This window comes from Populus alba, chromosome 4, assembly GCF_005239225.2.
Source record: "Populus alba chromosome 4, ASM523922v2, whole genome shotgun sequence".
NCBI lineage: Eukaryota > Viridiplantae > Streptophyta > Magnoliopsida > Malpighiales > Salicaceae > Populus > Populus alba.
Genome location: NC_133287.1, coordinates 12,270,989 through 12,281,769, shown reverse-complemented (window position 1 = coordinate 12,281,769; position 10,781 = coordinate 12,270,989).

Here is a 10,781-nt window from a genome sequence, read left to right as displayed (position 1 = left end):
CAATGATTATAATGAAAATGGATGAAGGATGGGTCTGGTTGTGTTGTCTTTCTTTTGGTATTTAGGCTGGATTGTAGTGATTTAAGGTAAATAAGATGGAGATAAACTAGAATGATACTTTGATAAGTCGATCTGGACGCCACAAAGATCAATCTAGGATTTCGACGCCACACTCTTTGTGATTGAAGAGTGATAAGTCAGGTAGGGTTCTTCACAAAACGAATTTGGAAGAACAACTCTTAATTCTCTGAATTAAGTTTTTCAAATCTTGGCCAAAAGTGTTTATTTCATATTCTGATACATATTTATCTTTGGAACATCCCTCCAAAGTTAGGTGAATTCAACATGACAGAAGTCAAGCCTAAAAACTAGACTTTTAATAAAGCAAGTAGACAAATTTAACTAACACACGTTTTTTGTTGACATTTCTAAAACATATGCAGACGAAATTTAAAACAGCCATAACTTTTGACACAAAAGTCCAATGCACTCATGGTTGGACAATATAGAAAGATCACGTTCTGAACTTGAATTTTACCTACATAAATCTTGTTTTCACATGCATTGGATGACTTCAAATTCGGGTTCAAATCCATCTACTGTTCTGACCGTAAACAGCATCAATTCCTTCACTTGCATTATCAATCCAAATACAAGTAGCCCAGCATGAAAAGAACCATTAAGGGCTTTTCCCATCTCCAAGTTCCAATTGTAGGCAAATAAGTACCCTTGAACCAATTTCAAACTGATTGCTAATTTTTAACTCCGACGCAGCTTCAATCATTGCAATTTGATTCGTCAAGGCCCGTTGTAGTTGTTTCGCTCTCGCTCTTGTCATTGGACCATCTGAATCCTCTTGCATATTAGATTCAGCTTTACGAGATGGATTATAATTCCCATGATGCACATCAAACAAGCCTTGTATCCTAGCTTAAAACAAAGTATTAATTAAGCGCAAACAAGCCTTGAGCTGTAGCTAACAAAATAAAATAAAGCCCCTAATATTAAATCCATGTTCTGCCATGAGAAGAAGAGAATGAACTAAAATAGTACAGAACTGATTGAAGGCTTATTTATAGCCTTCCATGCAGCCCCTTAATCCTAGAAACAAAAGGAAAAGGTAGCCACCATGTTGTTTCCAAGTTGTAGTAGAACTCTTTTGTTTCCTTTGTTGTCCTCATCTCATGGCCCAAATAAGGTTGTATTGGACCCTCTTGCACATGGATAAGATGTACTAGGATCTCCTCTTAATACTCCAATGGACCTTCCAATTATGACTTGGCGGAAACCTTGAAAACCAATGCATTCAATGCGTCTTTCAATGTTTTTGTCTTGGACCGAGTCATGGGTCCATTTGGAACATGTAATGGGTCCTTGCTGGTGTTTCTGGGCTGGTCCGCATCACTTCTTCTAACATATAAGCTTATCTTTATCTTTACTAATCTTATCACACAATGCTCCATAATTTCTTTTGAATTAGTTGTTTTGTCATGAGGCATAATTTTATTTGAGTAGTTCAGAAAGTAAAATTGTGGCCACCATTGATTGGGAACAATCTAGGATTCTGCCACTATCCTTCCATCCATGCATGAAATTGGAAACATTGTAATGCTTTACAAAAGAACTAGGGGGGAAATAGAGAAGTGATATTTGCAGCCACACATTTTTTGTTTATATTTTCTTCATCCCTCCTGACCCTCAAAAGATGAGGAAACTTGATTACTCTTATTTGAAAGTGCTCAATCTACGTGTTGTTCTCTGTGAATATTTTTATCACATAGATCAATGAATTTGGTTATTTTTTTATTAAGCTGTTGTCTTCAATTAATACCTCTTGGAATCATCAACTTTATCGATCTTGGTGGGTCACATAAACTTAACTACTGTCAGGCCTAATCCTCACTCACATGGTGACACGACCAAAAGCTTGATGTCTTTTCCCAAGTGCAGGAGTGTCGAAGTAATAAATAACCCGGCAAGACCGGGGTCGAACCACAGAGAGGTTAATTGTATAAATTATAAATAACAATACAACAACAACAACAATAATAATAACAATAACAATAATTATAATTATAATACTCAGTACGTGGCGTTGTTACACCTGAGAATGATCCAAAAGATCGGGTCACAGGTTTCCAGCCTATATACTGAGTTTATGAAAAGATCAAAGGGATATATTACAGAATGTAAATAACAACAACAACAATAATAATAAAAATAATAGTAGTAGTAGTAGTAGTAATAGAAGTAGATGAAGAAATTAATGAGAACTTTGAGTTGGAAGATTAATGTAAGGATTAAACAGTGATAAAAACAAATTTCAACGTTAGAGGATTCACTAATGGTACTTCAAACAAGTATAGTATAAACTCTTATTACTCAATTGGAAACCACACATAAAGGAGGTTCCAATCAGATTATAAATTGTTAACATGATTACATTAGTTATCTTATTCGAATAAAGCTAATACTTGTAAATGTTGGCAGACATTTATGATTATAACTTATGTTAACAACAAATCAAGTTTCTTTTCTTAGCTCAGGTGTCGGTTATACCATACAGTATGAGCTATGAAAGTGCCAAGTATTTGTTGTACCAAGTGTTATACAACATAAATCTAGATTAACCATTTAACAAGCAAAGTATTAAAAGTGAACAAGATAACAAATATAAAACATGTTATTATCCAACGTTAAGGTCCATGTTAAGTTTATATTTATACTTATTCTTACACCATTAGTGTACCCTTTTCACCTTGACATAATTAACTTAGCTGAACATAATGAAAGAAAGAAACATAAATGAACAAGATAAGAACATAAATGAGAAAGAGGTTAACTAAGTAAAGGAAAGGAAATGAAGTGCATAAACTTGATATTAATGAAAGCAAGACATAAGCAATACAAAGAGAGAAAGCAATAGCATGATCTTGATCTGGAAACCAAGATGCCTCAATACATGGTAAGTGCCTCCTTTTATAGGTCAAAATTTGGAACTATTGATTTGTTGACTAATTGATGGGTGGGTGGCCACATCTTGATTTTGGTGATAATCCTTATCTTCTTGTCTGAACAAAACATCATTGATAACATTATAATTTGCCCAGAATCCTCAGGAATGTTCTAGGAAATTATCTCAGCTTTCCAACAAAAAAAAGATGAGGTCATTTGGACTTCTAGAACTCAAGATATGGGTTGAACACTAAATAGTGTCTGGGCTGCAGGACAGCTTCGGACTTCTTCGTTGTTCCTTCAGTTTGGACTTCAAAACGGCCTTTTTAAATCTTGGGCTCCTCATGAAAGTTGTAGGCCTTTCTCTTACCTTTCCATCCATATAAAATGGACCTAAATCCGAGATCTAGAGCTCCAGATATGATCCAATTACCGAGCAATGTTCCGGTTTGGACTGCACCGGCATCTCTTTTCTAAGTTTGGCCATCTCTTTGTCCTTTCACTTTCAATACTTAAACTCATCAATCAATCCTTTGATTTATGTGATAGGCCTGCATTTAAAATGAGCATTTACCATAAATTAAGGTATCTTATAGTATCAAACTTGTTATTATAAAACATGCTTTAGTTAAGGAGTTATTGATACTTCAAATGCAAAATGATGATATAAAACCTTGATAAACATGCACTTTTAAGTACTAATCACATGGCTTCCTAAATGGGTTGGGTTGGAAGTCTCTATTTCACTTGTTTAGTGTCCACATCAACTAACCAGGACCATCTTCACTGTTGATGGCCACCTTAAATAGCAAGTTGTTGGATGGCTATTTTGTGATAGTAAATGGATGATACACTTTTGCGAGTTATCTTGTTATTGAAGTTTATATATTGTTGTGTATGAGAGTCATGAGGAATTGCATCTCTGTAGAACAATTTGCTTGTTCATAGAAAATAATCTATGCTTTTTATGCACTCTATTTCTCACTGCCTTTTGCTTTGTTTCTAGAAGATCAATGATAGAAAGTCTACTAACTTTTTAGGAAAACTGAAGTTTTGAATTTAGTGGAAAGTGGTGGGTTCTCTCGCTCCAATCCGTACTATGTAATGCAGCAAAAAATGGTTTGATTCTTTGAACCTTTTGTTATTGCTTAATTTTCCTAAAAACTATGTATATTCTTTTCCTACTAATTTTAAAATTTCCTTTTTGTTTCTCATGAATCTTAATAGATAACACCATTGACATTGATGAAAGACTCTGAGTGTGTTGATGTATTCAAAGAAATTGGTGGCACAGACGCTGTGAAAGTTTAAAAATTATGCAGGAAACAGGCAAGGGATAGTTGAGTTTGGTTTTTCTTTTAAGAATGTTTTTAGCTTGTATAATTTTATTTTCTCAATTAACCAGGGAATGAAATATAGCAAGTAATTCCAGTTGTTCAGTACTTGGATGAGAGGCTGAAGGAAATGGATTTAGAGAAAGAAGAGCTGAGAAAATATCAGCAGATTGATCAGCAACGAAAATGTCCAGAATATACTTTTTAAGATAAGGAACTCCATGATGGTCGACAAAAATTGTGGAGGTCAGTACATGTTAGATGCTTTGACATGCATAAAGGTTTATTCATGTAGTGCTTTTATGAATCTCATAAAATGTTGCCCAAAATTACTTTTTTTTTTGGTAAGCTGACTTATGTATTAAAAGAAAATGATACAAAGAATATAATGGGCATACCCAAGATTTACAATGAGGACAGAAACGAAAACCAACAAATGGCTACAGGCTAGCCACAACAAAACAAAAACTTGGACCAACTAGATATGCTAGGGGTACAAGAACAACCAGCTAAACATCAAATTAAGAGTCCATGTTATTTTTTTTTTGGTAAGCTGACTTATGTATTAAAAGAAAATGATACAAAGAATATAATGGGCATACCCAAGATTTACAATGAGGACAGAAACGAAAACCAACAAATGGCTACAGGCTAGCCACAACAAAACAAAAACTTGGACCAACTAGATATGCTAGGGGTACAAAAACAACCAGCTAAACATCAAATTAAGAGTCCATGTTATTGACCCTCCAAAGTCTTTGGATCCTTATGTTTTCATCTGTTTGTTGAACATTCCTTATCAAAACAAGCTTATCGCGAATGATACATTCGATTTGATCAAAAACCAAATTCGAAGCTTTAGACACATCTGCAAAGATCCTTGCATTCCGTTCTTGCCAGATACAATACACTGTAGCTGCGAAACCCAGTTTACGAGAAAAGTTGACGAAACTTTTTCCATGCCAAGAGACAGTGGCCAATCGAATCCATTCATCCAAGCTTTTTGTCATTCTTGGAATGTCGCATCTATCACAAACATTCCACCATAATGCTTTCGCAAAGGAGCATTCGAAGAACAAGTGGTTGTGATCTTCATTATTGCAGAGACAAAGTGAGCACCTATTGGGACCATGAATACCAAACCGATGAAGTCTATCCTGCGTTGAGAGTTTCCGTTGGATAGCCACCCAAAGAAGAAATGCATGTCTTGGGACAGCATTCTTGAACCACACGATGTCATGCCAATCAACCATTTGATGATGAATTCTTAGTTGTTCCCAAGCTACTTTGATTGAGAAACTCTGATTTGGCGAATCCAACCAAACAATCTCATCCTTTTGCCCCTTAGGAGTAGAGGTGGAAGGAATAGCTTCTAAAATGGGGTGCCAGCCAATAGCATGAGTGATAGGAATTCTCCATTCTAAGTTATTAATCAGCACGTTCACTCTCGCGTTGTGTTCCATACCTGAATCATAGATGAAACGTTCACCGTAGGTATCAGCGAGCGGGCTGTGAGGATGCCAATTGTCAAACCATAGAGAGGTTGTCATTCCATCTCCGATGACGTGCTTCATCTTCGGCCATGCTAAGGATCTGAGCTTTAGAATCTTTCCCCCAAGCCCAAGAGCAGCTTCCTGGCGCCTTGATTGTCCAGAAATTCCTACCTCGCAAGAGATTGGATCTGATCCAAGTAGACCAGATTGAGCCATCTGAGTCATCGCACAAGTTCCAAATATGTTTCAACAAGGCAATCTTGTTCCATTCTGCTATCCTTTTTATGCCTAGCCCCCCTCCTTTTTTGGAAGACATACCTGATCCCAAGCCACTTTAGCCCTGGTAGTGCTCATATCTGAACCTGACCAAAGAAAGGATCTCATAATTTGCTCAACATTTTTCACTACTTCCCCAGGTAATAGGAATAGAGATGCCCAATAGACCTGGATGGAGAATAAGACTGAGTTAATCAGTTGTACTCGCCCTGCGAAAGAGAGTGTTCTACAGGTCCATTGTCGAACTTTGGCGGTAATTCGATCCACGAGGCCCTTACAATTAACAGCCTTTAGTCTGGACGAGATAAGAGGCACTCCCAAATATTTCATAGGAAGCTCCCCCTCTCTAAACCCAAGAATACTGATAATCTGTTCCCTCTCAGCTCCTAACGAACCGCTCAAAGAAGATGTCACTTTTGTTTGGATTTGGATATAGACCTGATAGAACCTGAAACTCTGTGAGTACATTTTTGATCATACGGATTGAATGTACATCCCCTTTGCTGAATATCATCAAGTCGTCGGCAAAGCAAAGATGAGAAATTCTGTCCTTCTTGCATCTCCAGTGGAACTTGAAGTTTTGGTTGGCACTCATATTGCAGAACAGCCCTGACAGGATTTCCATGCATAGGACAAACAAATATGGAGATAATGGATCACCTTGTCTCAGCCCTCTCCCCCCTTGGAAGTAACTCGCAAGTTCACCGTTGACGTTGATTGAGAATTGACATGATGTAACACAAACCATGATCCAATCAATGACTGTTCTAGGGAATCCCATTTTTATCAACGTAGCATCAACGAAATCCCACCGAACAGAGTCATAAGCCTTCATCAGGTCTACTTTCATAGCACAACGAGCAGGACCCGTAGTTGTGTGATAGCCTTTCATTAGTTCCTGAGACAAAAGAATATTGTCGCTGATTCTCCGTCCAGAGATAAAAGCTGTTTGATACGGACCTACTAAGGATGGTAAAACAACTTTCATTCTCCCAGCTAGAATCTTCGCGATGCATTTGTATACTGTATTGCAGCAAGATATAGGACGAAAATCTGTCAACCTCGTAGGATTAGCAACTTTAGGGATAAGGGAAATGGATGTAGCATTCATTTCTTTAAGCATTCTACGAGTCTGGAAGAAGGAGCTAACAGCGTTGATTACATCTTCCCCCACTATGTGCCACATTCTTTTGAAGAAACCTGCGTTGAAGCCATCTGGACCAGGAGCTTTGTTGTTTTTCAAACTAAACATAGCATGCTTAATCTCCTCTCTTGTGACATCTTGTGCTAGTACATGCTGTTGAGTTGCCGACAATTTGTAAATAATTGCCGATTGCATCACTTCCTCGTTCAGGACCCTAGGCATCTGTTTCACTCCCAATACACGCTGGAAGTATGCAATTACTTCTGATTTGACTGCCTCGTGTCCTTCAGCGACTTCTCCATCCTCCCTTGTAACCGAGAGAAGCTTATTTCTATTCTGTCTACCATTTACTGATTTGTGAAAGTAGCTAGTATTCTGATCCCCCAAGCTAAGCCATTGTATCCTTGCCTTTTGTCTGAAAAAACACTCTTCCGCCCTGACAGTAGAAGCATAGTTACGAACAGCATCTCTTTCTCGCATACGCAATGTTGGATCCTCAGGCGCTGTATGCAGAGCTTGTTGAGCCCTATCCATGTGATCTTTTGCATCTTTGACTCTATCGGAAATATTGGAGAAGTGAGTCTTATTGAAATGTTTAAGTTCCTGCTTTAGCTTCCTTAGTTTGCAACACAGTTGATACATTGGACACCCTCCTGAATGCTGATCCCATACTTTCTTCACCAAGGGCATGAACTCGTCATGATCCATCCACATATCGAAGAATCTGAATGGTTTCTTTATGTTCTGAACATTGCCAGTGACTTTTACCACCATGGGAGAATGATCTGACATACCAGCAGGCAAGAATCTCGCTTCCGACAATGGGAAGCGCATATTCCACTTCTCATTCACAAGCACTCTATCTAGTTTCCGCATAATCATATTCTCAGGACATTGGTTCGTCCAAGTATAATGCATACCTGAATACCGAAGATCATCCACTTTCGCTTCACGTATACATGTTTCCAATCTGTCCATATGACCAGCCCACGTAGAAGACCCCCCTAACCTCTCTGACTGGTTGCGGATAGCATTAAAGTCGCCCATAAGAATCCATGGGGTTGACTCCCATCCATCACTACGACTCACAATATCAGACCATAAAGCCTCACGTACAGATGCATTATTGTCTCCGTAAATGATTGAAGTATTAAAACAGATATTGGTAGCTAATATCATGACAGAAACATGGATAGCCTGGTCTGACATTCCCAGAACATCCACCTTCACCAAATCAGCATTCCAACAAACCCAAATACGACCACGACAAGAGAAATCATAATTATACAAGAATGACCAATTACGCAGAAGAAGTTGCGAAACATTATCTTTATTCCTGTCTCTAACCCGAGTTTCAACCAAACCAAAAAAAAACCATCCTCTCTTGATGGATGAGCTGACGCAGTTCTGAATGCTTTATGGGATCATTCAAACCTCTAACATTCCAACATCCAATAATCATAGGGAAATAGAGAGGAGTACCAAACATCAACACACGGATTACCTTGACTTGCCCCCCCTCGAGGAGCCAGATTTCTTACTCTTCTTTGAAAAGCCTGGAGAACCCGTTTTCTTTTTTTCTAGAGAGTCTCTAGCCTTGCTAGCTAACTGATTAATAAAAGTTTCCCCGTCAGAAGAAATCGGACTTTGCGGACTTGTTGGGATCAGTGACGTCGACTCCTTATCATCATCTTCCTTACCTGTACCACCTCCCATAACTCCAATATCAACATTCACCTCATGACTAACAGGGTTCATGGTTGCATTACAGATGGTTGAACTTTGATCTAAAGAAGTACATGCATCCCCTTCCTCCGGCACCATGTCTGCTCGTAAGCTCTTCAAAATAAGAGGAGAGGTAGGATTTCCATCTTCATAACAACCAGCATTGGGCACATCTAATGTCGCAGATTCATTCGTATTACAATCAGCACTCTGTAAAGCAGATGCTAAACAACCATTCTCATTACAATTAAGCTCTTTAGATGCCAAACAATCATTCTCACCAATCGTAACACCCTTATTTCGTTTACCAACTACCTGCCATTGAAGCTGATTCTGCTTATTATCTGCATGTTTAGAGTTCACAGCTCCTATTTTCCTTTTGCCCTCTGCCCCCATTGTACGATCATCAACTTTACTGGTAGCACATATCGTTGTGGTATGTCCAAAGACATTGCAATTATTGCACCTTGAAGGAATCCATTCATAATCCGCTGAAATTGTTATGAATAACCCATTTTGGACAGCGAAGGTCGTATTTCCTTCACCAGCGTTTTCGAAGCTTCTATCTCAACGCAAACTCTTGCGTAGCTAAGCCTTTTACGCAACAATGTAGTAAGGTCAGCATGAAGGGGAACCCCAATAGCACTCGCTACACAACTCAGCCCCTTAACAGTCCAATACTCGAGAGGAACATTGTAGAGCTTAACCCATACCGGAACTCTATCCAGATCATCTTTCAAAAATTGCATGTTCGGATGCCAACGTTTAAGCACCAAAGGTCTGTTGGCCATGTGCCATGGGGCTCTCTCCAGAACATTAGTGGCGCGATCGACAGAATCAAAAGTGAAGAGAAAGAATCCATTATCAGAAGATAAAACTTCGGATAGACCGTGGGAGCCCCATATTCTTTTAGCAATAGAATTAACAACAGGATAGGGTAATTTCTGACCCACGAAATGACCAACTAGAGTGGATTTCCAAAGTTCACAGCCATCCTCAAACACATCAAGTGGAGGAGCTACTGTCACACGACCATCAGTTATTGCGGGGGGAGCAAAATGCAAGTTACGGACTGGATTCATATCAAGGGACATCCTACCCTTATTTTCATCAACATCAGAGCCCTTCAAAGCATTTAAAAAATTCAATTTGGGGCTAAGGTGTAGCTGTTCTTGTTGCTTAGACCCAACCTTCAACTCATCACCTTTAGAACCCAACACAGGATTCATGTCATGACTATTTAGCATGTCTTGGAGCTCTAATTGTAAAGTATGTCCAGATTTAACTCCATTGTGTTGTTCAATGTCAGAGCTAACCATTGGAACAAATTTGACAGCAGAACACAAAGACAATTTGGCAGCATACAAATACTAGAAAAAACTCAGTCCAAGAAGCACTAATAAGCGACCAACACTATGATTGGAACACCGATCAGTTCAAACATCCCAACGGTTCAAAGGAAGATACACATGTTATGTATAACATATTCAAAAATCAGCACAGTTTAACGGTTGGATCGCCGCAGATCTTAATTATACCGAAACTGACCTGAGAATGACGACCTTCTGTTGAACATGTAGACAACGTTTCTGGAGGCTTAATTTCTAATCTCCACCGTTCAGAATGTGTATCATAACCAGATGCATCACATATCCAAAAATAAGCTTGGTCCAACGGTGGAAGAATGAGAAATATGCCGGCGGCTCTGACTGTTCCGAGAAGGATTTCTCCAGAAATATTCAAATGGCTGGCTTCCGCAGGAGGAATCCAATATGGAAGATCCCTCTGGACAGAATGTAGGCAATATAGATGTTCACAACATACCAAAAAATAGTCCGGATCCAACAGTATAAC